This window comes from Sus scrofa, chromosome 4, assembly GCF_000003025.6.
Source record: "Sus scrofa isolate TJ Tabasco breed Duroc chromosome 4, Sscrofa11.1, whole genome shotgun sequence".
Taxonomy (NCBI): Eukaryota; Metazoa; Chordata; class Mammalia; order Artiodactyla; family Suidae; genus Sus; species Sus scrofa.
Window position 1 is genome coordinate 129,831,974 of NC_010446.5, and position 25,241 is coordinate 129,857,214.

The 25,241-nt window shown below is 46.6% G+C and overlaps 1 long non-coding RNA gene across 2 annotated transcripts in view; it reads left to right on the top strand.

Moving 5' to 3' along the window:
- LOC102167089 overlaps positions 1-25,241 on the top strand; it is a 54,695-nt gene that overhangs the window by 26,223 nt on the left and 3,231 nt on the right. Inside the window, exons 6-7 of one of the 2 annotated variants that reach the window (XR_002343754.1) lie at positions 19,205-19,350; positions 22,828-23,034. This is a non-coding gene — a long non-coding RNA (uncharacterized LOC102167089). The remainder of the gene's footprint in view (positions 1-19,204; positions 19,351-22,827; positions 23,035-25,241) is intronic. The other variant, XR_002343755.1, reaches the window with a different exon arrangement.

Consider the following 25,241-nt stretch of genomic DNA (forward strand, 5'->3'; position numbering starts at 1 on the left):
TCAAGAAACCCACTTCACTTCTAGTAACACATACAAATTGAAAGTGAGAGGATGGAAGAAAATACTTCATGTAAACGGGGATCAAAAGAAAGCTAGAGTAAGCAATACTCATAACAGAAAAAATAGACTTTAAATTGAAGAATATTTTCAGGGACAAAGAAGGACATTACATAATGATCAAAGGATCAATCCAAGATGATATAACAATTTTAAATATCTACGCACCCAACACAGGTTCACCACAATATATAAGGTGACAGATAACAACCTTAAAAGGAGAAATCGACAATAACACAATCATAGTGGGGGACTTTAACACCCCACTTACAGCAATGGACAGATCAACCAGACAGAAAATCAATAACGAAACATAGGCCCTGAATGAAGCATTAAACCACATGGACGTAATAGATATTTATAGGACATTTCATCCGAAAGCAACAGAATACACATTCTTCTCAAGTGCACATGGAACATTCTCTAAGATTGATCATATCCTGGCTACAAATCCAACCTCAGTAACACTAAGAAAATTGAAATCATATCAAGCATCTTTTCCCACCACAATGCTATATGACTGGAAATCAACAACAAGAAAAAAACTGCAAAAAACACAAACACGTGGAGACTCAACAACATGCTACTAAACAACGAATGGCTCACTGAAGAAATCAAAGAGGAAATTAAAAAATACCTAGCAGCAAATGACAATGAAGATACGACACTCCAAAACCTATGGGATGCAGCAAAAGCCATTCTAAGAGGAAAGTTTATAGCAATACAAGCCCACCTCAGGAAACAAGAAAAAGCCCAAATAAACAAATTCTTAGAAAAGTACAATCTTCCAAGACTAAACCAAGATGAAATAGAAAAGATGAATGGACCCATCACCAGAACTGAAATTGAAACTGTGATCAAAAAACTTCCAACAAACAAAAGTCCAGGACCAGATGGCTTCACAGGCGAATTCTATCAAACATTTAAAGAAGAGCTAACACCTCTCCTTCTGAAACTATTTCAAAAAATTGCAGAGGAAGGGATAATCCCAAACTCATTCTATGAGGCCACCATCACCCTGGTACCAAAACCAGACAAAGACTCCACAAAAAAAGAAAACTACAGGCCAATATCACTGATGAACATCGATGCAAAAATCCTCAACAAAATACTAGCAAACCGCACCCAACAATACACTAAAAGGATTGTACATCATGATCAAGTGGGATTTATCCCAGGGATGCAAGGGTTCCTCAATATCCGCAAATCCATCAGTGTGATATACCACATTAACAAACTGAAGAATAAAAACCATATGATCCTCTCAATAGATGTGGAAAAAGCCTTTGACAAAATCCAACACCCATTTCTGATAAAAACCCGTCAGAAAGTGGGCATAACGGGAACCTACCTCAACATGATAAAGGCCATATACGATAGCCATAGCGAACATCATTCTCAATGGTGAAAAGCTGAAAGAATTCCCACTGAGATCAGGAACAAGACAAGGATGTCCACTCTCGCCACTACTCTTCAACATAGTTCTGGAAGTCCTAGCCACAGCAATCAGAGAAGTAAAAGAAATAAAAGGAATCCAAATTGGAAAGGAAGAAGGAAAACTATCACTATTTGCAGATGACATGATACTATACCTAGAGAACCCTAAAGACTCTACCAGAAAACCATTAGAGCTCATCCACGAATTTGGCAAAGTTGCGGGATACAAAATCAGTACATAGAAATCAATAGCATTTCTATATACTAACAATGAAAAAGCAGAAAAGGAAATTAGGGAAGCAATCCTGTTTACCATCACATCCAAAAGAATAAAATACCTAGGAGTAAACCTACCTAAAGAGGCAAAAGACCTGTACTCTGAAAACTACAAGCCACTGATGAAAGAAATCAAAGATGACACAAATAGATGGAAAGAGATACCATGCTCATGCACTGGAAGAGTTAATATCAAAATGACTCTACTACCTAAGGCAATATAAAGATTCAATGCAATCCCTATCAAATTACCAAGGCCATCGTTCACAGAACTCGAACAAAATATTTTAAAGTTTGTTTGGAAGCACAAAAGACCCAGAATAGCCAAAGACATCCTGAAAAAGAAAAATGGAGCTGGAGGAATCAGGCTCCCGGACTTCAGACTATACTACAAAGAAACAGTTGTCAAAACTACATGGTACTGGCACAAAGACAAAAATATAGATCAGTGGAGCAGGATAGAAAGCCCAGAATTAAACCCATGCACTTACAGCCAGCTAATCTATGACAAAGGAGGCAAGGATACACAATAGAGAAAGGACAGCTTGTTCATTAAGTGGTGCTGGGAAAACTGGGCAGCCACATGCAAAAGAATGAAATTAGAACACTCCCTGACACCATACACAAAAATAAACTCCAAATGGATTAAAGACCTAGATAGAAGACCAGACACTATCAAACTCCTAGAGGAAAACATAGGCCAAACACTCTCTGACATAAACAACAGCAACATCTTCTCAGACCCACCTATCAGAGTATTGACAATAAAAACAAAAATAAACAAATGGGACCTAATCAAACTTCAAAGTTTCTGTACAGCAAAGGAAACCCTAAACAAAATGAAAAGACAACCCCCAGAATGGGAGAAAATCTTTTCAAGTGAATCAACTGACAAGGGATTCATCTCCAAAATTTATAAACAACTTCTGCAGCTCCATACCAAAAAAACAAACAACCCCATCCAAAAATCGGCAGAAGATCTAAACAGACAATTCTCCAAAGAAGACATACAGATGGCCAAAAAACACATGAAAAGATGTTCAACATCACTCGTTATTAGAGAAATGCAAATCAAAACCACAATGAGGTACCACCTTACACCAGCCAGAATGGCCATCATCCAAAAGTCTACAAACAGTAAGTGCTAGAAAGGGTGTGGAGAAAAAGGAACCCTAGACACTGTTGGTGGGACTGTAAATGTGTGCAACCCCTGTGGAAAGCAGTATGGAGATTCCTCAGAAAACTAAACATAGAACTACCATTAGATCCAGCAATCCCACTCCTGGGCATCAATCCAGAGAAAACCATGACTCGCAAAGACACATGTACTCCAGTGTTCATTGCAGCACTATTTGCAATAGCCAAGACATGGAAACAACCTAAATGTCCATCAACAGAGGAGTGGATCCAGAAGATGTGGTACATATACACAATGGAATATTACTCAGCCATTAAAAAGAACGAAATACCAGCATTTTCTGCAACATGGATGGACCTAGAAACTATCATGCTAAGTGAAGTCAGCCATACAATGAGACAACAGCATCAAATGCTTTCACTGACATGTGGAATCTGAAAAAAGGACAGATGGAACTTCTTTGCAGAACAGATGCTGACTCACAGACATTGAAAAACTTACGGTCTCCAGAGGAGACTGTTTGGGGGGTGGGGGGATGTGCCTGGGCTGTGGGATGGAAATCCTGTGAAATTAGATTGTTATGATCATTGTACAACTACAGATGTGATAAATTCATTTGAATAATAAAAAAATGAAGAAAAAAAAAAAAGAAGTGATGGATTTGACTTAGAGGCTGTGGTTTGCTAACTCCCTGCTAGGTCTTGTGTGGAGGCATGGCAGGTTTTCACGCTGAGGAGCAGCAGGTTCTGACTTAGTTATTTAGAGGATCATCCTGTGTTGAGATGGACTGTAGAGCGGGCCCAGGGTGAAGCAGGATCTTCTCTTGCAGTGATCAGGCAAGACAGGATAGTGGCTTGATTCTTGAAGTAGAGAAAAGGGGTCCATTTCTCTGCTTTGGAAAGTGGAGGTAACTGGATTTTCTGACAGCTTGGATGTGGGTGTGAGAAAAGAGTCAAGGATGACTGGAAAGTCTTCAGCCGGAGCAGTATTTAAGGAGAGAAATAACCTTTGTGGTTACACATTATTTTTTTAAATTATGTACTATGTTTTATAAGTTGTATGCCTGGTATACTTAACAGTGCTTTAGAAACAAAGGGAACGTATTACATCCAAGATCTGATGTTTAATTCGGCAGCCTGACTCACTAAATTTTACCTTCTTATCCTATTTCATGAACATCCTTCCCTCCTATTGCACCCCCCCCCAAGCATATGAGCTGCCACAAAAAGCACAGAATGACCAGACTGACTTGGGAGAGGAAGAAGCAGAGTGTCTGGAAAAAATGGAAACTTTATCAGGAGAGTCCAGTGCGCGTGAGCCCTGTGGTGTTTCCCCATCTCCTGACACCCGGCCCGGGTGGGGCGTCAGCAGCGCTGCGGGTCCGAAGGGAAGGAAGCTGGGGGAGGACAGGCGAGAAGCTGCGCAGGAAAGGCGGGAAGGAAGGGCTGCCGGCTCTGCTGGGATGCTGCCAACGCGGTACCTGTAACCGATGAGAAGGATTTTCTATTAGATGAATTTCATTGCTCACAGTGTTTCCTCATAGGACGGGAGGAGGCGCTTAGGAAGGCGCTGTCGCTGCAGTGGCTCAGGTCGCTGATCTCCGACTGGACCGTCCACACACCGTGGGCGTGGCCAGAGCGGGGAGGGGCGGGGGGGGGGGAAAGCCTGGGAAATGAGGAGAAGCGGGTTCACAGGATCCGGCCCTGGCCCTGGCCCTGCGCGGAGGCTCCTCTGCTGTGGTCAGTAGTTCCTGTACTGTCGTCAGCGGCGTTGAGTCCGTTTACAGTGAAACGACGTCTCAGAGGCCGAGGACGGGGGTTTCAGGACCATTGAGAAGCAGCGGAGGAGAACAGTGCGCTCATAGAAGCTTAAGCTTTACAGCTGTTGGGAGTTTAAGGAAGGGAAACCAGGGTAGGAATGAAACGATTCTTGGTCCCAAAGGAATCTGTGTCTTAGAGGGAGAAGGACAGTGGATATGGAAGCAGAGGAAGGAGGCAGGTGGGAACCGAACCGCCCGGCGGTTTGTTCAGGTTGGAGCCCCGCTGCTCTGCCGGGGCTGTTTCTCGATCCCAGCAGCTCCCGAGGCTGCCGGGGCTGAGCGCAGAGAGAAGGGTACCAGCTGTTTCTGGTCCAGAACCTCCGAACGCGTTTAATCCGAGTCAGCTCCGTCCCGTGTAACATCCGGAACGTTCCGAGCCGCAAAGCTGGTCCTGGGCTGGGATTCCAGAGCAGAATTAGGTGTGAAAGGAGAAGGGATGTCTTTCCCTGACGCGTGTGAGGCAGGAAAGATGCCAAAGTGGAAGATTCAAACCAAGCCAGAAAGCCTCCCGGGGAACCAAGGAGAGAGCCTCCAGGGAAGCGGGGGGAAGAGCCTCAGAACCGCGCCGACAGGGAGCTCAGCGAGGCGGCCTCGGAGGGGAGAGGGGGCGGGGAGACCGCGGAACAGCTGCGGGACCTGCAGCCTGATTTTAGGCTTTGAGGGGTGTGTTGGCCAGACCTCAAAGTATCAGGCGTGGAGCAGTCACTTGGCACAGCCTGGAGCCACACGACCTCCGGCGGGAGGTGAGAGGTGGGGCTGGGCTGCTCACTCTTTGGACCTGTACACCTGGAGCAGGCAGAGACATTTTCAAACAGGAAATGTAACACAAAGAAGGGGAAAAGGAGTATTTGTCATAACTAAAGGACGTGAGCCCCGAATGTGGGACAGGTTGCGTTCTAACTTCTCCATGTACTGTTGTGCGACTGTGTGCAAATAATGTAAAATTGCTGAGCCTAAATGTTCCCAACCTTAGGAATGAGATGAGAATGCCCAACTCGCAGTAACTGACATGGCTGCATATAATAATAATATAGCATAATACTGCAGGTAACTCTACATGAGCTGTGTCTGTCTGGGTTAGATGTATGTGGACTTGCATAGTGCTTGATGTGTAATAGGTGCTCTGTAATTGGTAGTTCCTTTATTTTTATTTTTATTTTTATTTATTTATTTTTTTATTTTCCCACTGTACAGCAAGGGGGTCAGGTTATCCTTACATGTATACATTACAATTACATTTTCCCCCCACCCTTTCTTCTGTTGCAACATGAGTATCTAGACATAGTTCTCAATGCTATTCAGCAGGATCTCCTTGTAAATCTATTCTAAGTTGTGTATATTTTTAAATTAATTTTTATTATAACTGGTTTACAGTGTTCTGTAATTTTCGCTGCACAGCAGAGTGGCCCATGTGTCCATTCTTTTTTTCATGTTGTCCTCCATCACGTTCCACCAGAAGTGATCGGATGTACTTCCATGTGCCATGCAGAAGAATCTTACTGCTTATCCACTCCAAATGCAATAGTTTGCATCTACTCACCCCCAACTTCTAGTTCCTCCCGGTCCCCTCCCCCTCCCTCCTGGCAGCCACAGGTCCCTTCTCCATGTCCTTGAGTTTGTTTCTTTTCTGTGGAAAGGTTCATGTGTGCCATATATCTTAGATTCCAGATATAAGTGATATCATGTGGTATTTGTCTTTCTCCTGACTTGACTCAGGATGAGAGTCTCTAGTTCCATGCATGTTGCTGCGAATGGCATTATTTTGTTCCTTCTTTTGGCTGAGCAGTGTTCCATGTGTATATACACCACATCTTCTTAATCCACCCGTCTGTCTGTCGGTGGACATTTTGGTTGTTTCCATGTCTGGGCTATTGTGAATAGTGCTGCAGTGAACCTACGGGGTGCATGTATCTTTTTCAGTGAAAGCTGTGTCTAGATACTTGCCAGGAGCAGGATTGCTGGTCATATGGTAGTTCTATACTTAGTTTTCTGAGGCACCTCCATCCTGGTTTTCGTAGTGGTTGTACCAATTTACATTCCCACCAACAGTGTAGGAGGGTATGCTTTTCTCCACACCCTCTCCAGCGTTTGTTATTTGTTGACTTGTTAATGATGGCCGTTCTGACAGGTGTGGGGTGGGACCTCAATGTAGTTTTGATTTGCATTTCTCTAATAATTAGTGATGTTGAGCATTTTTTCACGTGCCTGTTGGCCATCCCTATGTCTTCTTTGGAGAATGTCTACTTAGGACTTCTGCCATTTTTCAATTAGGTTGGGTTTTTTTTTTTTGTTTTTTTTTTTTTTTTTTTTTTTTTTGCTGTAGAGATGTATGAGTTGTTTGTATATTTTGGAGATTAAGCCCTTGTCATCTGCATTGTTTACAACTATTTTCTCCCATTCCATAGGTTGTCTTTTTGTTTATTTTTTTTCTTTTTATGGTTTTCTTTGGTGTGCAAAAGCTTGTCAGTGTGATTAGGTCCCATTTGTTTCTGTTTTTGTTCTATTGCTTTGGGAGACTGACCTAAGAAAACATTTGTACGGTCAATGTCAGAGAATGTTTTGCCTGTGTTCTCTTCTAGGAGTTTTGAGGTATCTTGTCTTAGTCTTTAAGCCATTTTGAGTTTATATTTTTGTGCATGGTGTAAGGGCGTGTTCTAGGTTCATTGATTTACATGCAGCTGTCCAGTTTTCCCACAGGACTGGCTGAAGAGACTGTCTTTTTTCCATTTTATCTTCTTGCCTTCTTAGTTGAAGATTAATTGACCATAGGTGTCTGAGTTTATTTCTGGGTTCTCTATTCTGTTCCATTGGTGTGTATGTCTGTTTTTGTACCAGTACCACACTGTCCTGATTACTGTAGCTTTGTAATATTGTCTGAAGTCTGGGAGAGTTATGCCTCCTGCATGGATTTTTTCCTCAGGTTTGCTTTGGCAGTTCCATATAAATTTTTGGATTGTTTGTTCTAGTTCTATGAAAAATGTCATGGGTAAGTTGATCGGGATTGCCTTGAATCTGTAGATTGCTTTGGGTAGTAAGGCCATTTTAATGATATTAATTCTTCCAGTCCAGGGGCATGGAATATCTTTCCATCTCTTTGAATTATCTTTAATTTCCTTGATTGATGTTTTGTAGTTCTAGCATATAAGTCTTTTACTTCTTTGCTCAGGTTTATTCCTAGGGGGTGAAATTTTAAAAGGTATTATATTTTTATATTCTTTTTCTAAAATTTCATTGTTAGTATATAGAAATGCAACTGATTTCTGAATGTTAATTTTTTTGTTTTGTTTTTTGTTTTTTAGGCCACACCCATGGCATATGGAAGTTCCCAGGCTAGGGGTCAAATCAGAACTACAGCTGCTGGCCTATGCCACAGCCACAGCAATTTAGGATCTGATCCGCATCTTCGACCTATACCACAGCTCATGGCAATGCTGGATCCTTAACCCACTGAGCAAGGCCAGGTATTGAACCTGCATCCTTGTGGATACTAGTTGGATTCATTTCCACTGTGCCACAACAGGAACTCCTGAGTGTTAATCTTATATTCTGCTACTTTGCTGAATTCATTGATCAGTTTGAATTGTTTTTGGTGTGGAGTCCTTAGGGTCTTCTATATATGGTATCATGCCATCTGCATAGAGTGATGATTTTACCTCTTCTCTTCCAATTCAGATACCTTTTATTTCTTTTGTTTGTCTGATTGCTATAGCTAGGACTTCCAGTACTATGTAGAATAAAAGTAGTGAGAGTGGGCATCCTTGTCTTGTTCCAGATTTTAGAGGGAAGGCTTTCAGCTTTTCTTCATTGAGTATTATATTGGCTATGGGTTTGTCATAAATGGCTTTTATTATGTTAAGGTATGTTCCCTCTGTACCCACACTGGTAAGAGTTTTTATCATGAATGGATGTTGGACTTTGTCAAATGCTTTTTTGGCATCTGTTGAGATGATCAAGTGGTTTTTGACTTTTATTTTGTTAATGTGGTGTATGACGTTGATTGATTTGTGTATGTTGAACCATCCTTGTGAACCTGGGATGAATTCCCCTTGGTTGTGGTGTATGATTTTTTTTTATGTGTTGTTGGATTCAGTTAGCTAAAATTTTGTTGAGAATTTTTGCATCTATATTTATCAAATATATTAAGAAGGATGGGTATAAGTATGTACGGTAGAATTCTTTGTGTGTTTGGTAGAATTTGCCTGTGAAGCCATCTGGTCCTGAACTTTTGTTTGTAGGGAGTGTTTTTATTATATCTTCAATTTCATTTCAACAGTGATTGGTCTGTTCAATTGATCTATTTCTTCTTGATTCCATTTTGGCAGGCTGTATGTCTCTAGAAAGTTGTCCATTTCTTCTAGGTTGTCAAATTCGTTGGCATATAATTGTTCATAGTATTCTCTTTCTTTCTTTCTTTCTTTCTTGTATTCCTGCAGTATCCGTTGAGATTTCTCTTTTTCATTTCTTCATTTATTTGATTTCTTTCTTTCCTCTTTTTGCTGAGTTTGGCCAGAGGTTTGTCAGTTTTGTTTACCCTTTCAAAAAACTAGCTCTTGGTTTTATGCTTTTTTTCTATTGATTTTTGAACCTCTATTTTATTGATTTCCTCTCTGATCTTTATTATTTCCTCCCTTCTTCTGACTTTAGGTTGTGTTTTTTCTTCTTTTTCTTTTAGTTGGTAGATTAAGTTGTTGATTTGAAATTTTTCTCCTTTTTTGAGGAAAGCCTGTATCACTATGAACTTTCCTCTAAGCACTGCCTTTGCGGCATCCCATAGATTTTGAATGTTGTGTTTTCATTGTCATTTGTCTCGAGGTATTTTTTGATTTCCCTTTTGATTTCCTTGTTGATGCATTGGTTTTTCAGTAGCACATTGTTTAATCTCCATGTAGTCAGTTGTTTCTCATTTCTTTTGTTGGTTAATTTCTAGTTTCATTTATTCCATTGTGGTCAGAGAAGATGCTTGAAATATTCTATGTTCTTAAATTTGTTGAGGTTAGCTTTGTGCCCCAGTATGTGGTCAATCCTTGAGAATGTTACATGTGCACTTGAAAAGAATGTACATTCTGATTTTTTTGGAGGCAATGTCCTGAAAAGGTCAATGAAGTCCAGCTTTTCTATTGCGTCATTTAGGATCTTTGTTGCCTTATTGATTTTCTGTCGAGAGGATCTGTCCATTGATGTGAGTGGGGTGTTAAAGTCTACTGTTATTGTATTCCCATCAATTTCTCCTTTTTTTTCTGTTAGTATTTGTTCTATGTGTTTGGGTGCTCCTGTATTAGGGGCATATATATTTGACGAGTGTAATGTCCTCTTCTTGAATGGATCCTTTCGTCATTAAATAGTGTCCTTCTTTGTCTCTCTTGATGGCCTTTGTTTTAAAGTCTATTTTGTCTGATATGAGTATTGCAACTCCTGCCTTCCTGTCTTTTCCCTTCACATGAAATAGCTTTTTCCATCCCCTCGTTTTCAATTTATGTGTGACATTTGCCCTAAGATGAGTCTCCTGTAGGCAGCATATTGTAGGATCTTGCTTTTTTATCCAGGCTGCCACTGTGTGTCTTTCGATTGGAGCAGTCAGCCCATTGACATTTAAGGTAGTTATTGATAAATATGTATTCATTGCCGTGTTGAACCTTGTTTTCTAGTTGATTCTGTTTCTCCTTTGTTCCTTTCTCTTTTTTTTGGTTGGATGATTTCCTTTTATTTTATGTTTGTATCCTCTTCTTTTTAGTTTCTGAGAATGTATTGTTGGGTTTTGATTTGTGGTTGCCCTGTTTTCCGAGAAAGTCAGCACCTTCATCTGCTTGCTTTAGCCTGATAGTCATATAGGCTCAAACACATCCTGGCAAAGAGAGCCTAGATTTTCTTACCTCCTTCCCCACATTTTATGATTTTGAAGTCTTTTTTTTTAACATCTTCATGTTTAACCTTGTGCTGTTCCTTGTGTGTATTGTTGCTTTTACAATAGTTTTCCCCTTTTAGTTCTGCATACTGGCTTATTTAGATGATTACTTTCCAATTGCAATTTCCTCCGTCATCTCTCTTCTTCCTTCCTTTTTACTAGAGGAGACCGTTCATTATTTCTTTTAGAATGGGTTTAGTATTGCTGTGCTCTTTCAATTTTCATTTATTGGAGAAATTCTTTATTTTTCCTTCTATTTTAAATGATATCCTTGCTAGGTAAAGTATTCTAGGTGCAGATTTTTCCTCTTTAGAACTTTGAATATATCTTACCAGTCTCTTCTGGCCTGTAGTGTTTCTGTAGAGAAATCAGTGGATAGACTTATAGGGGTTCACTTTCTTTTTTTTAATTGATATGTTCCTTGACAAATGATTAGATTAGTCAGTAATAATTACTTATTGAGAGGTATTATTAGCGTAGAAATGTAGTATCAACTTTGGACTCCAGTTAATAATCATGTATTAATTTAATTTAGTTCATCATATAAATGAATAAATATATCACTAATGCAAGATGTTCATAGTAGGAGAAATTGTATGTGGGGGGAAGGGGAGGTATGTAGGAACTCTGTACTTTCAGTTTTTCTGTAAACAGAAAACTTCTCTGAAAACACAGCCTATTAATTTTTGTTAAATGTCCAATGCAGAGCAGGTGAAGGTAAGAAATAAAAGATTTGGTCCCTCATGTCCAGAATTTTACAATTTCGTGGAAAACACAGACACGTAAAAGGGAAGAGCTTGTATGTAAGGGCAAGGAATACCTTTTAAAGAAGTAAAATCGGGGTTTCTCAAAGCAGCCCTGTTGACATTTTGGACCAGCTAACTGTGGTCGAGGAAGTTTGATGCGCTGTAGAAGGTTTATCAACGTGTCTCCAGAGTTTGCCCCATGTCCCTGGGAGGCAAGACTGCTCCAGGGTGAGAAGCGCGTAGGTGTGGAAGGTAGCCTCTTCTGTCATCCCCACCTTCCACTGGTCCGTCCACAGGTCTTATATTGTCTCAGCCTTGCTTACCTTGGATCTTAATTGTGCCATGAACCACGCCTTGACTCATGTCCTCTGCCGCTGGAGAGCTGCCGTCATCTCTTCCGGACCACAGCAGTCGAGGGCGAAGTCACCCACCTGACCGCCCTGCTTCCACGCTCTCTCCTCCAGCTCGTTCGCCTCACAGGGTCTGCGGTCACTTTGAAACGTAATTCCAAAGCACATCACCCTCCTGTTTACACTGCTGTGCAGGGATCTGCCAAGGCTGCACAGTAGATTCACAGCTGAAACCTGAGAGCAGATGCTGACGTGCTGGGCATCGGGACATTCTTCTGAGTTTACCCTTGGTGTTTTACCTTGATCCATCTTTCAGCTTATTAATACTCTCTTCACTTGTGTCTAATCTGCTATTAAATCCAAATTGTCATTGTTTTTTTTATGGCTGTACTGGTGGCATATGGAGGTTCCCAGGCTAGGGGTCGAATTGGAGCTGTAGCTGCCAGCCTACACCACAGCTGCAGCAACGCGGGATCCGAGCCACGTCTGCGACCTACACCACAGCTCACGGCAACGCCAGATCCTTCACCCACTGAACGAGGCCACGGATCAAACCTGTGGCCTCATGGTTACCAGGCAGATTCGTTTCCACCGCCCCATGACAGGAGCTCCCCTGTTCTGTATTTATCCTTCCCCGAAACCACTGTTCATCTGCTCTGAAACCACTGTCAGCCACCAGTTTTCCTGTCACTGGCTCCACTGTTTTGCCCTTTCTAGAATGGCATACGTAGTTGAAACTGTCCAGGAAGAGTCCTTAAATGCACAGCGCCAAGTGTGACCCATAAGGTGTGGACCATGGACTGGGATGACCGCGACGTGTCCGTGCAGGTCCGTCCACTGCAGCACATGTGCCGTCCCCGTGGGGATGATGATAATGAGGTTGCTGTGCATGCTGGGTAGGTCAGGCCGTATATGAGAAATCTCTGTACCTTCCCTTCAATTTGCTGTGATTCTGAAACTGTGTGCCAAAAATAAAGTCTCAATAAAAACTTCGAAATTGAAAAAATAGTAAAACAGACCTACCTACAGATGATTAGTTAAAGTATCTATCTAGTATCTCTTATATCTATGATCAAGGTGTTCAAGAAATAACACTTTGGGTGTTATTAGGGTGCAGCTCTAAAAAGACAAAAAAAAAAAAAAAAGGCAGAACACAGAGAATCCTGAGGGCAGTCAAAATATTCTGACCTAATTTGCCCTAATCAAATTTTCTTTTTTTTTTTTTTCTTTTTTTTTTTTTCTTTTGGTCTTTTTAGCTATTTCTTAGGCCGCTCCCGTGGCATGTAGAGGTTCCCAGGCTAGGGGTCTAATCGGAGCTGTAGCCACTGGCCTACCCCAGAGCCACAGCAATGCGGGATCCAAGCCAAGTCTGCAACCTACACCACAGCTCACAGCAACGCTGGATCGTTAACCCACTGAGCAAGGGCAGGGACTGAACCCGCAACCTCATGGTTCCTAGTCGGATTCGTTAACCACTGCGCCACGACGGGAACTCCTCTTTTGATTTTTTAAAATAATTTGGATTTTTTTAAAAAAATTAAGTGCCAGACATTCTGTATTAAAAATTACAATCTGGGAGTCCTTGCTGTGGTGAAACAGGGTTGGTGGCATCTCTAGAGCACCAGGACACAGGTTCGAGCCCTGACACCTCACAGTGGGTTAAGGATCCGGTGTTGCTGTAGGTGCTGCATAGGTCACAATTGTGGCTTGGATCTGATCCCTGGCCCAGGAACGCCACACACTGTGGGGCAGCCAAAAAAGGAAAAAAAAAAAAAAAAAACAATTATAGCCTCTGGATGGAGTTATCGTTGTCCAAAGAGGGTTAACACGTCTCTGGCAAAGAAGCAGGAAGATCACAGCGCTGCTGTCGAGGGCGGGTCTTTCCGTTCTGCCCTGGCCGCTGGGGACAGCGCAGCCCTGCCTCCCCGGCGGCCCCTCTGTGGTTTATGACGCCCCAAGGCCTTTACCCAGCACCCAGAACCAGCCCCACGCGGCTGCTGCGGCCTCTGCTCTGCAGTTTCGCCTCGTCTCTGCTTTGCTCGTCGGCGCCTGGCTCCCCCCGCAGCTCGGCCGTCCCCCAGGCCCGCGAAGGGACGGCGTGCACAGAGCCCGGGTTGCCTTCCTGCCGGGCTCCCCCCTCGGGGACATGGCCCGTCCCGGGAAGAGGCCCCTGTGACCGCGCAGCTGTGCCTCCCTTCACTCCGAATCGTGGTCCCTTAAGTCCCGCCCCAGCTGTTTGCTCTCTGGTGACTTCACGCAGCTGTCGTGTGTACTTCGTGGAGCTTTTAAGGTTGTTTTGAATGGAAGGATGACTCTAACTTAGCTACTGTCTTATGTCTAGTACCAGAAGTCCTGGCATTGGAAGTTTTTTAAAAGCCTTCCAGGGGATTCTAAAGTACAGCGAAGACAGAACCCCCGGGGCTGGTTTACTGCTGTATTCTTCAGATTTAACAGTTTACAACAGTTTGCCTCGGCCTGTAAGTTCTACAACCCCAAGGTCTCTGGTGCCGTGGTCACTGCTGCATCCCCGTCGTCTAGAGCAGCATCTGGTCCGGAGCTGAACTGGTTGGTCAGTAGTGCAAGTGTGACTGCACCAGGTCTCCTACAACATATCCCACTTGGAGGATGAATGAGGGCCTAAGGACAGTTAGGGAAATGAAAAAAGGGCCGTGTCCTATTAATAAAACCTTTCCAAATAAAAAATAATTTAGTGTCTCCTCTCCACGTGTCTAAGCTTTGGGGTATTTATCTAACTGAACTTGCTTTAGATGGAAACTGCAGTCGATGGAGTACGAGAGAGGCGGCTTCGATGAGGCCCTGAAACGTGTTGTTACACACTTCACTTTTGGGGTCAGTGATCTCAGAGAGGCCTTGCCAAGAAATGGGTTCAGCCAGTGTGAGGTAATAGAAAATACTGGTGTGCCCATCGTGGCGCAGTGGAAACGAATCCAACTAGGATCCATGAGGATGTGGGTTCAATCCCTGGCCCTGCTCAGTGGGTTAAGGATCTGGCTTTGTGATGAGCTGTGGTGTAGGTCACAGATGCGGCTCAGATCTGGTGTTGCTGTGACTGTGGGGTAGGCTGGCAGCTGCAGCTCTTATTCTACCCCTAGCCTAGAAACTTCCATAGTCTGTGGGTGCTGCTCCAAAAATACACACAGAAAGAAAAAGAAAACAGGAAATACATCAGTCCCTGTCCTGATCCTGACTCAGAGCTCCTGAAATCCTTGTAATTTCCCGAATTGTAAGAATACCGGGAGCATCTTTGGTTCTGATATCTGGTCTTTGACCCTGGTTCCTGACACCCTTGTAACTTCTCGAGTGATTGAAGTATCTTTTGTTCTAATGAGGTAACTCTGGGCGGGCTTCTGGAAAGACCAAGCTATGACTAGACGCTTGAAATTTCAGCCCTACCCCCAATTCTCTTAAGAGGGGAGAAGGGCTGAAAATGGACCTAATGATGGGCCAAGCCCTTGTGACAGAGCCTTCAAAACATCCCAAGAGCGTGGAGATCAGAGCTTCCAGGGCGGCAGACACACCGCCCACTCCACGGCGGCAGCCGGTCCTGTGCCCCGGGCCCTCCAGCCTCTGCCTCTTTCCCCGTCGCCTCTTGGTCGGGCCCTTCGTCGCCTCCTTTATCTTAGCTGTTCAATGAGTGGATCAACTTGGTAAGTGTTTCCCTGAGTCCTTGTAGCCTCTGCAGCAAACTAACCCACCCTGAGGAGGGGGCTATGGAACCTCCTCTTTGTAGCCACGTTGGACAGACGTTGTGGGCAGCCTGGGAGCCTACGTCGTGCAGCTTGGGCGTCTTCAGTGAAGAGCAGGCTTGTGGGCCTGAGCCCTTAACCTGTGGGGTCTTAGAGAATCTCCAGGTCAGGGGTGTTAGGACTGAGTTAAACTGTGGGACAGGAGTGTGTTTGGTGAGGGAAAAACCTCCACCCATTTGGTGGCCAGGAGTGTCGGGAGAGACGTCGTGTGTCAATGAGAGACACTGGGGACAGACGGAGCTTTTTCCTCTACAGCTAAGAAGCAGCAGAAAACTCCGTTGAACGTGGTTGGCACTTTGGAGTTAGAAAAATGACAGTTTGTTCGAACCAGGGGCCCCAGCATTTGAATTTGCTAAAATGTGAGATGGTGAAAACAAAACTGAACGAGTTGCTGTCGGGCTGAGAGTTTTCAGAGGTGAAGAGGAGGCCCGGGGGGCCTGCGGCACAGCAGGGGGCACAGCTGCTGACCCTGACCTGGGAACAAGAGGGACAGCACCTTGTCCTCCAGACGGGGACATCTGGGGCCTGTGTCAGCCCGTGGGCTTTGCGTCTTCTCTTGGGTTCTGCTGCTTGTCAACCGGAGAGTCGCTCACGTTGCCAGTCAGGGTGGCAGGTGAAAGGGGTGTCGGCAGAGCCAGCGAGGCCCTGCCTCTCCTGGTTGTGAGTGCTTCTGTTGCCGCCGTGTAAATTCCTCCCCCTCTTCCTCCTTGAAATCTTTAGTGAAGCCTGGCATGTTCACTAACAAACATGCCAAACAATCTTAACAGTGGGGACGGGGCTGCCCGGCCCTGTGCAGCACTTATTACCAGCAGCTCAAAGGGTGAACATTATGACCAAGAGTCAAGACTTCTGGTCGAGGGCCTCGCATTGTTAGCTTTAGAACTTCCACTGTGATATGCGGTGATTTAGTAAAGCAAAGAGAGGAACCAACTTATGTGCAGCTGTGTTTTCCTGCAGTTCTTGGAGGGAGGAGGTGGGGGTGGGGAGAGAGGAGATTCTGGTTGGAGCTCGGGGCGACCCAGCTCGGTATAACCCCCTCCTCTCGTGGGGCTGACCTCAGGGCTCCCACTGTGGCTGTAATCCGTACCTGGCGTGTGGCATTAAAATGAGAGCTTAGGAGAGTTCCTGCTGTGGCTCAGCAGAATCAGAGGCTCTCTGTCGCACCAAAATGCAGGTTCAATCCCCAGCCTGGCACAGTGGGTTAGAAGGATCCAGCACTGCCACAGCTGCAGTGTAGGTCGCAACTGTGGCTTAGATCTGATCCCTTGCCTGGGAACTCCATATGCCTCGGACAGCCAAAAAAAAAAAAAAAAAAAAACGAAAACAAAAACAAAGAGCTATGGTCTCCAGAAAGCACAGTATTATTGTGCCAAATTCCATGGCCTCTGGCTGAACCCAAAGACCCTTGCTTGTATTCGTTTCCCAGGGTTGCCTTCACAGAGTCCCATAAATTGCGTGGCTGAAACAGAAGTAAGGATTCTGAAGGCTTGGACTCTGGAGTCAAGTCGCAGGTAAGCCTCGACCTGCAGGTGCCCTTCCTTCCTCTTCTCAGCTCCGGGTCCTGGACTGGCATCTTTGGCCTGCTCAGGCTTTCGCAGTATCTGCCCATGGCTTTCCTCCTGTGTGACTGTCTTCTTATAAGGACACCGATCATACTGGATTAAGGGCCAGCCTGAATCGAGTGTAACCTCCTCGTAAGTAATCACATCTGCAGTGACTCTGTGTCCACGTCGGGTCACATTCTGAGGGGCTTCAAATGCACGTTAGGACCTCCACGGATCTTTTCCGGAGAACACAGTTCGCCCGCCGAGAGCCCTCATGCGCCAGTGACATCCGTCGCGCCGAGAGGAGAAGAAAGTGCCTCTTCTGGGACGGAAGCCGGGTCTGGGTGGCTGACACTCTGCTGGCGGGAGATGGGGAGCCCCAGGAACACAGGCCATCTTCTCTGCAGGCTCCGTGCCCTCTGCTCACTGGGGACCCCCTCTGTCCTCCCAGTGGGACAGAGTGGAGGCGTCCCTGACCAAAGGAGGCCTCCAGCGACGTTGACGGCGCTCCCGACCCGGGCCTCAAGTTTGCCGCCACGCCCAGGGCCTGTGGCTTCAGGACGAAGGCCTGTTTGGAGTGAGCCCCGCAGGGGACGGGAGGAGGGCCTCTCGCTCCTGTCTGCTCTCCGGTTGGTTTGCCAGGAGCGTGTCTCCTGTGACAAGAGCCGCTCCCGCTTCGCGCAGCAGCCCGCGGACCGGGGCTCTCAAGTGACTGGGGAGGCAGATGGGAGAGAAGCCGCCAGAGGATGCTTTCCCGACCATCTGGAGAAAAGACCACGAAGCGCTTTCGCAGGAAAGCGTGCGCTCACGCCCTTGCGGGTGAGCGCCCGACGTGGCGGGAGGTGGGAAACAAACGCGCCTCGCAGCCCGCGTTTCCTCGAGGGCTGCTGCCGGGAGCTGAGCGTCCGGAGGAGCAGGGAGGCTGTTTACACAACAGACTGCTTCGTGTGCCTGAGCTGCTCCACTGACAGCGGCTGCTCGAAGGCCGATCAGGGGTCCCTCTTTTCTTGAAGGGTGGTAATTCATCGGCTTGCGCTGGGAGAGTCCAGGTCAGGGTGAGAAAGAGGCTTTGGAAGTCGGGTGCCCGGGTCTCAGCTGGGGCAGCTCCGTGTCTCCGCTGGTCAGGTGTGGAGTCAGGGCTTCAGCAGCCGGGCCGGAGCTGCTGGGCTGGTGCTCTTGAGCCCCTGGTTCCCAACTCAGACCCGCTAGGCCTGTTCTGTAACCCCCCCAACCCGCGGTTCCCGAGAAGGCGGGGGCGGGGAGAACAGGCAGAAGGGAGTCCTAGGTCCTCCAGGAGGGAGAAGGAGTAGGCCTTCTTCTCGGTGATGCTTGTGCTCCGAGTTCCCGTGCACGTGAGGTTCGGCTGCGTAGCACGTGCAGTGCACCAAGTGGGGGACCTGCCACCCACTGGAAACGAGGGCATCACTGCTTCCCAGGGAGAGAACAGGGCTGTGCTTTCTCTCTGCTTCTCTGCTTTTTGTTTCACAAGGCGTTGGGTGTGGGGCTTGTGCGTGGCAGGGAGGCAGGGGGACACTGGGAGCCTGTGGGCCCCCAGCCTGGGTGGCCTATTCGGGAGTCTAACCGAGCTCGGTGCTTCAGGAGGCGGGCGGGCCCTGCCTCCCCCAGCCTCCCCTGCTGCCCCAGTCTCATCCTGGGGGGTCAGGAGAACTGGTCCAGGGTCACCTCGTCTGGAACACTTCCTGGTCCGTTCTGAGGGCACCTCAGGAGTGAGGTGACGTTTCCAGACCCCAGGGCGTCTGTGGACAGAGATGGACCAACAGAGCCCCCCCTGAACTGCTCTGATGAGCCTCCGCCCAGGCCTCTGCTCCAGGTCGGCCCTCCGAGATGCCCTGACCTGCCTCCCTCTGCGATACCCTCACCTGTCCCCACTGCCCTGCCTGGCCGGCCGGGGTTCCAGCCCTTGTGCTAGAGGCACAGACGCCTTTTGTATAGAAAGCGTAAAGAGGCAGCTCCGTGTCACGTGTCATTAGTTTCACAAGGAGAACTGTAGAAGCTGTGGCTTTGACAGTTTCCCAGGATCTCTCACAATCACTTCTTCTTTTGCTTCCACGGCTTAAAGCCAGCCCCCCCCACCCCACCCCCGCCCCGAGACATCTGTTGGGAACAGCATGGTCGCATTGCCTGCTCTGTTTTCCGTATTTATGTAGGCGTAAGTATCAGCCTTGCTCTGGCTGGAGCCGGCCCACATTAGAGAGAGAGATGGGTCAGGAGGAAAATCCCGAAGCTTGGATGCTCTGCTCACCTGCCACGTTCATCGTTCCGTGGGAGCTGAATGAGCAGGCTCCCCGCCCCGGTGAGTTTGGGAGGAAAGTTAATTTTCACCGCTGGATCGATGATCAGATTTCACGGGTCTGGTGTGTTTAATGTAACGTGGGCCTGCGGAGCACCGACTGTGTGCCACGCACGGTGCAGGGTGCTCGGCCCGAGCTGAGCCACGCATCATTCCTGTCCCCAGGGCTCATTATGACAGAGCCCCCGGGGAGCTGAGGGTTTGCACTTCAACCCAGAGAATCAGCTCACACTCCTGACGGGCTGAGCCTGAGCCTCCCTGAGACTCTGCCCCGTCAGCCCCTGTGGCGACCTGCTGACTCTTCCACGGCAGGAACAGGAGCTCCTGGGATTTGCCAGCAGCCGGGACTGAACATATGGCAACAGATAACTCGACTGACACCTGGGTGGCTCTTGAGTGTTTGTGGCATTTTCTAATCATCACGCCTATAATGTGGTCATGATAGATGCTACTTCCATTTTACTGATAACAAAATTGAGGCTCAGATAATGTCACACGGCTCCCCCAAGTCAGGCGCCAGGACAGCAGGGACAGAGCTGGACTGGGACTAAGTCTGGTAATTACTCCTTCCCCACCCTGTTTTTCTTGCTGCATTTTATTCAAACCTATTAATTGGGCAATGATCATTTAAAACTATTAATAATAGTCTTGTTTGTGTTTATGGTAGAGAAAATACTACTTCAGTTAATAATTTGCTGTTGGTACACTGAAAATAACATCTCTACTTCAAACTCTTTATTTTCTTTTTTTTTTTTTTTTTTTTTTTTAGGGCTGTACCCACGGTGTATGGAGGTTCCCAGGCTAGAGGTCAAATCAGAGCTGTAGCCACCGGCCTACACCACAGCTACAGCAACGCCAGATCCAAGCCATGTCTGCAACCTACACCACAGCACACGGCAACGCCGGATCCTTAACCCACTGAGCAAGGTCAGGGATTGAACCTGTATCCTCATGGATACTAGTCAGATTCGTTTCTGCTGCGCCACAATGGGAGCTCCCTCAAACTCTTTTTAGAAAAAGACAATAAATAAAAGGAAAGAAGAAGAAAAAAATGTGAAGTGATCTAACCTGCTCATTCGCTTTAGGCAGGTTGATGAATAAACTATTTCTTGTCAGGTAGGAATGACACTAGTACCTGTCTGATACACAGTTCTGCACAGATAGTGGCTGTGACGCTTGCTGTCATCACTGGAATTGCAATGATACTGAACAAACATAGGATCCTAAGCAACTCGGGCTGCTGGGGCAGGTCTCCTGTGCTGCCTTGGAGAAGCTGAACTTAAAGCCCCGAGGTTCTCAACCAGGGCCTGTCCTTGGTCCTTTTTGCTTTGGAAATGCCTTTGTCCAGAAAGGTATTGCTTTTGAGGAACTTAGGAAAGCAGAGGAGGGTGGAAATGAGAAAAGAAAAACTATCAGCAGCTTTGCTCGATCAGGCCAGTTTCCTAGGAAAGACCCTCCTGTCTGCAAGGATGTCAGAGCACAATGGCATGTTTGGATATTTGCTTTACCGAAGAAAGTGAGGCATTCCCGTCGTGGCGCAGTGGAAACGAGTCCGCCTAGGAACTGTGAGGCAGTGGGTTCGATCCCTGGCCTTGCTCAGTGGTTAAGGATCCGTCGTTGCCGTGAGCTGTGGTGTAGGTTGCAGACGCGGCTCGGATCCCGCGTTGCTGTGGCTCTGGTGTAGGCCGGTGGCTACAGCTCCGATTCGACCCCTAGCCTGAGAACCTCCATGTGCTGTGGGAGCGGCCCAAGAAATGGCAAAAAGACAAAAAAAGAAAAAAAAAAAAAAAAAAAGAAAAAGAAAATGAGAGTGTCAGAAGCTGAGTCTGGCTCAAGATCTGCCAGGACACATGCTGTGTGTAACTCAGTACCTTAAACGCGACACTAACAGCAGTGCCTGTGATGGACACGAACTCCACTCCTGGACTTGAGGGGAGCCGGGGGCTCAAGAAGCTGATGTTACACCCGGACCGAGGGTGAGGCCAGAGCTGAGCAGGAAGGGGTCTGCTTGCTTGTCCTCTGAAATCCTTTGGGATTATATAACTGAAAGGTCAAAATTCTGCAGGCTTTTTAAAAAAGCATGTACTAATGGTTTATGAATAGAGTCTGGATAAGTTGTTTTGCGCCCTTTTCTTCCTAATTAAGGGATCCAAACAGAGTGGGTGGACTTGGATTCCTCCGAGAGGTGTTTTTGACGTGCCCGGCGCGGAGGCGCAGGGATGCCAGGGTCCGAAAGGGCCGGACCAAGAACTCATCGAGGCGCCACTGGTGGGCTCCGGTTTGGTCCGGCAGCCCCTCCCCCGGGCCGCCTCCGAGTCCGAGGGTCGGGATTTATTTGGGATCGAATAGAAACGAGGCATGTGCAAAGCTTACACACATACCCTTGTTTGAAAACGGGCGGCTCGGTCTTTTCCGTGTCCTCCGTAAAGCCGAGGACTGGAAACTCATCAGGAAGACAGAGTCATTCACGCGAAGCGTGTGTCCTGCGAGTCAGGCTGCGAGTCAGGAAGCGCGATGGAGGAGCCACTTCTGCCACCAGGCCAGTCGCAGAGGCGCCCGAGCTGCGCTGCGGGTCCGCCCGCGGGCGGGCTTCCCTCTGACCGCTTGTATTTGCTGGCTCGTGTCCGGATATCGGCAGCGTGGTCTCGTGATCGTGTGCACAGGTCGTAGCCCTTATCGAAGTATGAAGTGGTCTGATCACCAGCGTGTATTACTCAGTGTTTGCAAAGCTATGCGCTTCCAGGTATGCTAACATACGTTCCAAGGAATCGGGCGCATCCATGTCCTGTTTCCTTTTCACCTTCACGCCTTACAGAACCTAGGACCTTCCAGAAATAGTTTCATGTCACGCAAGCAGATTATTTACATGAGAAGCATCCCGTCCAATGAGCCCCGATCCCATTCAGTTAGGCAGCTCTTTCTTTTGTGCATGGTATGCAGGCACCGTGGTGCAACAGCAGATGCCTTGTTGGCATCACTTGATGAATCCATTATTTCAGTTTCAATTCCACTTTCCTGACTGAACCGTAAAGAAGCCACGCTCTTTCCACTTTTGTTTCTCATGTTCCTGTTGCCCCTGCTCCTCCAACGACCCCTTTTGTGAGAGATGAAATTCCACCTGCATCCACGGATAGAACAGCACTGTTCCAATTTGTTTGAATTCTTAACTGAAACACGCACTCTCGAGTCCACCACTGAGGGGGCAGAACGCCCTAGCAAGCGTTGGCCACATGAGTGTCAGGAGATTGCTGTGCCAGAAAGTGACGACGGGACACAGACTCTCAGAGGGGCTGAAGCAAGGTTCCTGGAATAAGACGAGTGGTTAATGTGTTTTTTCTATTAAAAATGTTATCGGGGCCAGGACACGACATGAGATCTGTTCTCTGAGCGCAACTCCGTATTGTCACCTGTAAGCACGATGTTGAACAGCAGGTCGGTAGAAGGTATTCATCTTACGTAACTGAAACTTCTGTCACCCAGGAGATCTAGCTGGTTCCCCCGTGAAGGCGGTTTGGGGGGACACGAAGAGCCGAAAAAGGGGACGCGTGACCTTAGGGCCGGCGGACGTTCGGCGCGTCCCAGGGGCTCACTCTGAAGAAGGGAAGAGAAGTGTCTGCAGGAGAGATGATCTCAGAACGTTTTTCATTTGATCGTGAACATGGACAAAATATACACAGAGATGCGGTGGTAAGTATCTTTATCATTTTTTAAGTACCTCCTTCCAGGAGTGAGCGCCACCTCACTCTGGAGACGGGGAGTGCCATCCCTAGCTAACGAGACAGGTTATTCCTCGGAGCCAGCTGGGCGCAGGGTGATCAGTGTGACGACAAAGTGCCAGCTCCCCTCTTCCGTTTCCGCGCCTTCCTGCAGGATCTCCGATGCATTGATCGTTTTGTCTTTGTAGGGCCGCCCTCAGCATGTGGAAGTTCCCGGGCTAGGGGTCGCATCGGAATGACAGCTGCTGGCCACAGCCACAGCCGCAGCCAGGCCAGATCCCAGCCACATCTGCGACCTACACCACAGCTCATGGCAACACCGGATCCTGCACCCACTGAGCGAGGCCGGGGATTGAACTGCGTCCTCATGGATCCTGGTTGGGTTTGTTACCGCTGAGCCACAACAGGACCGCCTTTTTTTTTTTTTTTTTTAATTTGTAATTTGATGGGTCACTTTTCACATTTCTCAAGGTCTCGACCTATTATTTTCTACTTACGAAGAATCGGACGGTGCGTGCCGGTCATCACATCCCCAAATCTAAAAGAGCTGGCGGGAGAGGCAGTGCTGATGTTAACTAACCAGATCCTGCCTGAATCTTGGTCCCTCTCCTGACACAAATAGAGAAACTCTCTAGGCGCTGAACGGTGTATGCCCTTATGATGCAGTTTCCCAGTCACGTAGGACTGGACCTTGGGAGAACCTGCCTCTATGGCTAATGTTTTTGTTTTTAACGGAAGTATAATTTACGGTGGTAAAGTGAGCGACATATGAATGGAGAGCTCGGAGTATCATCGCAAAACAAAGCCCTGTAATTAACATTCCCTTCAAGAAACACAGTATCTCCAGCTTCCCAGACCCATCCTGTGCTCTGCCCGCCCCCCCATCTCTAACCCTTCACCCTCCCCTGAGGTATCCACTACCCCAGATGGGGGCTATGGTTCCGTCTTCCTGGTGTAAACGTTATGCAAGTGGAATCACAAGAGTCTCTACTATTTGGGGATGGGGTTTTGCCCTCGGTGTTATGGACATAAGATTCATCCATGCTGTTTCATGTAGCTTCACTTTGTTCATTTTTATTGCTCTGTCGAATTCCACTGCGTGCATATAGCACATGTATTTATTCTTTCTGCTCTGGATGGGCATGTGGAATTGCTTCTAATTGTCGGCTGTTGTGGAGAGTGGTGCTAAGGAATATTCATTCAGATACGCGTCTCATGGTGCCCGTGTGTGTGCGTTTCTGTTTAGTACGTACTTAGATGTACAATTGCCAAGTCGCCAGGAATGGCCGTGGTCAGCTTTGCCAGACGTGAAAACGCTTCCTGACGTGGTTGCATCGGTTTAGAGGCCCTAGTAACCACGAGCATCCCCTTTGCTCCGCATCCCTGCCAAGACTTTGTGTTATCTCTCTGTGACATTTTACTTACTCTTCTGGGTTCTTAGCGATATTTCACTATGGTTTTAATTAGCATTTTCCTGGTAAATAATGAAACTGAGTATTTTTCATTTGTTTATTGGCCATTTGGATATATTCTCTTTTGTGAAATGCCTATTCCAGTCTCTTGCCTATTTTTCCATTGGATATTCCATACATTTTTCTTCCTGATTTATTGGAATCCCTCATACACTCTGAGTGTGAGCCTGTCGCCAGTTATGGCTGAGACGTATTTTTCTTCTTCCGATACATGGATTGCCTTTTGCTTTCTTTTCTTTTCTTTTTTTTTTTCATCCTTTTGTTGCTGGAATGTAAAAATCAATTTTTAAAATTATACTTTGTAACAAATGAGTTTTCTAGGCTCATTATTTCTAATACTTTCTCTGTAGATTTTTTTTGGATTTTCTATGTAAAAAGTCATATTGTCTGTGAAGGAGGAGTTTTGTTTCTTGTTCATTGCATTTTTAAATTTGTTTTCCCCACTTTATCGAACTGGTTAGGAATGCCATGTGTCTGGTAGTGCTGGAAGGTATATGCATCTCCTCCTCAGTCCCAGAGAAATGCTTTCAGTGCTTCCCCATTAAGGGTGACGCTTGTGAGAGGCTCTTTTTTGGGCCGCCTTTTATCACATTAAGATCATTTCTTTCTATTTCTAGCTTTTGCTGAGAGTATTTGTCATGAGTGGATGCTAAATATTATCTAACGACTTTCTACATATTCTAGAGATAATCATATGGGGATTTTT